Source organism: Terrapene carolina, unplaced genomic scaffold (assembly GCF_002925995.2).
Source record: "Terrapene carolina triunguis isolate 2854851 unplaced genomic scaffold, T_m_triunguis-2.0 Scaffold93, whole genome shotgun sequence".
NCBI lineage: Eukaryota > Metazoa > Chordata > Testudines > Emydidae > Terrapene > Terrapene triunguis.
Genome location: NW_020664444.1, coordinates 6,982,105 through 6,987,585, shown reverse-complemented (window position 1 = coordinate 6,987,585; position 5,481 = coordinate 6,982,105). Strand labels below are relative to the sequence as shown.

The following is a 5,481-nucleotide window of genomic DNA, read 5'->3' as shown; positions in this document are numbered from 1 at the left end:
AGACACTGCACATATGGACAATGAAACATGGGTTAATTTTCTCTAGATTTTTAGTTTTTGTTGTCCTTGTCCACCATAATACATTTTTCTAGACCTGCATTTGCTGTTAAAAATAAAAATAGCTCTTGAACAAATGTGTTTAAGTCGGTCATAAAACATGTTAGAGGATATTTCAAGGAAGCATCGAAATATTTCCCATGGGGAAAAAAAAAGGAAAATAAAAGATGTTAAGAGCCAAGAAGCCTGCACCAATATTTCATTTTATGAAAAAAAAGCTCTACAAACAGATTCTCTCTGCACCATATTCATCATCACTTTAACTGCCTTGAAATGGAAACTGAGAGTGCTTTGATAAAAATCGATTGAAAGGTTGTCTGGTTTCACTGTTGCTTCAATAAAGTGCCTCTGTATCCTCTGCTGAAACACTGTTTTTGTAACTTCCTTAAACAATCCTATTTAGTAAATCACAACAGTTAGCACTGTGCCTCCTGCTGAAAAAGGATTCCCGGGCAAGGGTCCAATCCCGCACTCCATCCTCAGGCAAAGGTCTTAGAATCAGTTGGTGTTTGACTAATAAATGCAGCATGACAGCCATAAAGGTACTATAGTGCCAAACATTTGGAGTCCTGGTTATTAGAAAAACAACTTCCAAAATTACTCTGGGCATGGTGCAAGGTTTTGCTCCAGAAACTCCCTTCTCCATTGTACATTGTTGTCAGACTGCAAGTTTTAGGTAGTTGTAATTGTGCATTCAAGTTTTATCCTGGACCTGGGTTAGCAAGGCCTTTTGGTCACAGCCAATCAGGCCTCCTAGGTCTCTATTGAAAAGGATTGATTGAAACAGTTCTCATGATGGACCTCATTGTTCCCAAAGGTGGATACGCACATTCGCTATTTGTTCTACCTGTGAGGAGCCCATTTCACAGATCACTGCTCATTGTCAGCCCTTTGCACTTGAGGAAATTAACAAAAATTCAACACAGCAAGATTTGATTTGGATTTAAACGTTCCCCTGCAGTGTTTACAAAGATCTCACCAGTTCCGGAGATGTAGAAAATGGAACTGATTTCCTTGTGCAAGCAGAATGAAAAGCAAAAAATACACAGGAAGCATGAACAAAAAGGTCAGCTGTACTTCAGATTCTTGTAATCCAATCAGTTTTAATAATCTAAAATGAGTTTAGCAACACATGGAAAGGATATTTGTTTTAATAACCTTTAATCAAGCAGTGACCCTTTAAAGATGATTCTCTTGAGCAAGCAAAACTAAGCATGCAATTTAAAGAGAGGATGCCCACCTGGACGCACGGACTCTTGCTATTGGAAAATGTAGTATCATCTGGGGAGAGTGCTAGCTTCACCACTTTAGTACACACCTTTCTGTATTCTTCCTATTCTCAGGTCAGCAGCATTTCTAAACAATGTTTTGCATTCTCAGAATATAGATTTACCTGGAGTTCACCCTTCCACATAAAACTATTTCCCCCAATTTACTCTGTGAGCCTATCATAAAAATCTAGGTTTGCGTTCACTACCTAAAATTAATCTGAACAGATGCGACAACACAGCCATTCTGCACCATTGAGAGCCTCCACACATTTAGCCTAGCCCCTTCAGAAAAGCCTGGGTAAATAGACAAGCTTTACATTGTTCCATGAAAGTCAACACATTTAGGCTCTTTTAGTCCATGAGAAGATGTAAATTCCACAGGCGAGCGCCTTTCACTAAGAATATTCTGCCACCAGTCCTAGATTTACAAATCTAGACACTATCAGCTCATTTGACTCAGCTGGTCTCAACTACAGGAGTAGAATTTGAGGTGAGAGGCAGGGATATACAGAGCCGAAATCACAAAAAGGGATTATAGTTCTGAGTCCAACAATTTGAATTGCATCTGGAAAGCCAGTACAATCATGGAGCATAGCTGTAAAGTTATGCTCCGTGCCAGAACCACAGTTAAGCATGTGAGGGGCCACATTCTGAACAAGCAAACTTTCCGGGTCATCTTCAAGAGTAGCCCTGTGTAGAGTGCACTGCATTAATCCAATCAGAAGGTTACTAAAGTGTAGAAAACTGGTGAGGACCACATCTAGAAGGGATGGTCGCAACCTCCTAGTCATCTGACAGCCTGGTGGGGACACTGTAATCTTCTATTTACCCATAAAACATGTATTGAGAAGCAGTATATTGTCTATATTAACCTCTCTGTACCTCCGTTTCCCCACCTATAAAATGGGGATAATGATACTTACCCACATTTGAGATGTACAGATGAAAAGCATTACAAAATGTATCAAGTATTATTTGTTTAAATAAATTCACACACAGCATCCAGGTGTATCCCAACAGCGGAGTGAGCTTCCCCACAACACCCCACCAACACACCTCAGCCCTGCTCTGTGGGGACCATTTTTAGAGATGAAAAGATAGCTCAACCTTCACAGTCCATTTTCTTTATAGCCCATCTACTCCATAGCCTCTCTCCTTCCACTTCCATTGTGCTTTTCAGTTAAAGGCAGCTGTGGTGATTTCTGTGCAGTGGACACAGAAAGCAATTTGCCAAAAATCAGATGTAAATAACTTTCACACACCATGAACTGGGCTGGAATTTGATCGGCCAGTTTAGATGCGAAAGATGCTATATATCCCCATTACTAAACCTCTGAGTCCAACAGAATCCCATCCTAGTAATCCAAATAAATAATAGTATTTTCCTGATCATAACCATACTTCAAGCAACAGTTTATTGGAAAGGTCGCTCCAGCTTCAGAGGAAAGATGAAATGCCTTGTATTAGCTCCCCCCGCTCTTCAAAACCCCCTCTGACATCTGCTTTTTCAAACCTGACATTTACCTGAAGACATTCTGTATGCTCCTAATTAAATTTTCATGTGAACCACTGCTGCTTCCTGGCAGAGAAAACACACACTCCTCATGCGCTTACGGCCTTCCATAATTTTCTACAGTTCTCTAATACGGTAAGCATCAGGCCTCGACTGCAAACACCAACACAGTGTTCAACACAACTTGCTTAAATGGAACTACGAAATTATTTATGGGGGTTTATTTAAATCACCAATAGAAATAATACAACAAACAAATAATTGTATCTCACAAGCTCATTCAAGCAGAACTGCGGAACCCTGGACAAACGCAGCGCTCTGTGAGAAAGTCTTGCTTTTGTTGTATTGTTACCTTGGAAAAACATGCCTGGCAATTATAAGACAGGCAGCAAAACTTTTCTTCCAGAACAAAATCTGCTGATGTTTCCACCAAAAGAGGAGGAAAATTCTGAAAATACAACAGAATCTTACATCACTAAAGCTGCATAACTGACTTAAACATAGCTCACTCAAAGCTTTGCTGTCATAAGAGACTTTGAACAGGCAGTCACTGCCTATTATTAATTCCAAGAGAACAAGGGGCAGGAAGGGGATGAAAGAACTAACATGAAGCTTTAAATGCCTTGAGCATGATTACAAGGAATAGATGGAGAAGCAGAAGAAAAAGAAGGCTGGAACGTAGATTTTATTATATAAAATTACTAAGACTTAAGAAGGCACCGTTACATCACTTACTGATGTTTAATGAATCAGACAATAAATAGATCAGACACTATTCCTTTCTCTAACATTGTTTCCTGTAGCTCCCTTATCCAAGCAGCTAAGCAGACAGCTGCCCTGGCAGATGCTTATCAGGTGGATAAACGCAACAAAGCAAATCCACTTTAAGATAACATTTAACTTTCACCACCATTATTATATCCAGAAACAGTCAGCACTGCTTACCATAATCTAGAACAAACAAACCTCCCCGAGATCGCTATTGACAGCTGGCTTGACAGATATACATATGCTATATGTATTCTGCCAAAGTCAGAGTTCAGTCATCTTCAAAGCACAGTGCAAAGACTTATCTGTTTGATCACATCTTTTGGTTCTAATAGGGAGTGCTGGAGTGGGAAGGTAAAGTATAGGAACTTTCTGGTTTTGTGGCCAGAACTGCCACTTTATAAAGGATTTTCATTTTTGTACTCACACAGTCTGCACAACCCCCAGGCAAGGTAGAGAAGTATTATCTGAGACACAGAGTAGTTAAGGGTAAGGTTTTCCCTGAAGATCTGCACCTGGGTCTGAGCACCAGCGTTAGTCTAGCCCAGGGGTGAGCAGCCACACAGCAAAGCCTTACCCAGGTTACTGTGCCCTCACTGGTGCTGCGCTCCTGTGTGTGTCACTAGGACTTCTGGGGTTATATTCCATGGTTCTTTGTGCTGCAGTAAGCTAAGCCGCTCTATAATTCTTTCCCAGTGCATTGTGGAAGAATGTGTCTGTCCTACTGGGCACACAGGGGAATTGTGGGAAGGCTCTGGAGGACTATCAGCACTCAGTCTGTGTCCTCATTGCAAGGTGAGTGAGTTCACAGCCCGAGTGAAAGTAAAACCTAGGCTTTAAGCCAGACTCCAGCTAGCCAGGGTTAAAAACACCAGTAAAACCTGTGTACACACCTGGGAGGAGGGTTGGGGCAACACATGAGGGGGGGTGTCTCACATGAACACATACCCTGCATGACTTACTTGCCCAGGGTCAAAAAAAAGAGAGAGAGAGAAAGCCAAGAGCAGGAACAGGATTAAAACTTGGAACTTGTTGACTTCTAAGCCTGTGCTTATGCCTCCAAACTATGCAGCCTTCCCTGTATATAAACATACAACCCCCAAAGCAGATATTCAAGGGAAAGAAGCAGCAGCCCAAATACAGGTTATTTGGGTCTAGGAAGGAATTGACTTCCTGGGACACCATAACACCGGTTGCTTAGAAACGCAGATTGAAGTGGGGCAAGATCCTTCAGGTGGGACTTCTGTTCCCCTTTGCAGAACCACTGCATCATGATGCTTTGGCCCTGTTATACTCCTGCTTTATATATATATATATGGAGATATACCTATCTCATAGAACTGGAAGGGACCTTGAAAGGTCATCGAGTCCAGTCCCCAGCCTTCACTAGCACAGGTGCGCTAGTACCTCGGCTGTCACCGGAAACCCCACAGGAGAAAGACGATTTCAGCAGGATTTTGTTTGTGAAGTAGGGCACCCGTACCTTGCAAACCAAGCCCTGGGGACAACCCTGGGAATCACGGACCACAGCAATGAACAGGCCATGAGCACCCCAGCACTCACCTCCACAGGGGCTCTGCAGCCCTACCTGTCCAGCACCTCCCCACACAAGCTCTCACCCTAAGGTGCCAGACTCTCAAGATCCCACCAGGGTTTGTGTCCCCCCTCACCCACCCTTTTCTGTGGCGGGACTCCCGTCTCCACCAAGCCTAACCCTACTGGAGTCCGTCCTCCCCCCACTGGCTGGGGTCCCGTTTATGCGGATCTGCCCCTCCCCAGCTCTGCTGCAGGCATGGCTCCTCCCCCGGCCCAGCTCTAGCCCCCTGAGCTCTGTCCTCTCCTTCCCCCACCCAGCTTGGCTCTGCCCCCTTT

General features: G+C 43.2%; 1 protein-coding gene across 2 annotated transcripts in view; it reads right to left on the bottom strand.

Annotated features, from left to right (window-relative positions):
• TOM1L2 (target of myb1 like 2 membrane trafficking protein) overlaps positions 1–5,481 on the bottom strand; it is a 68,866-nt gene that overhangs the window by 63,146 nt on the left and 239 nt on the right. The window lies entirely within an intron of this gene.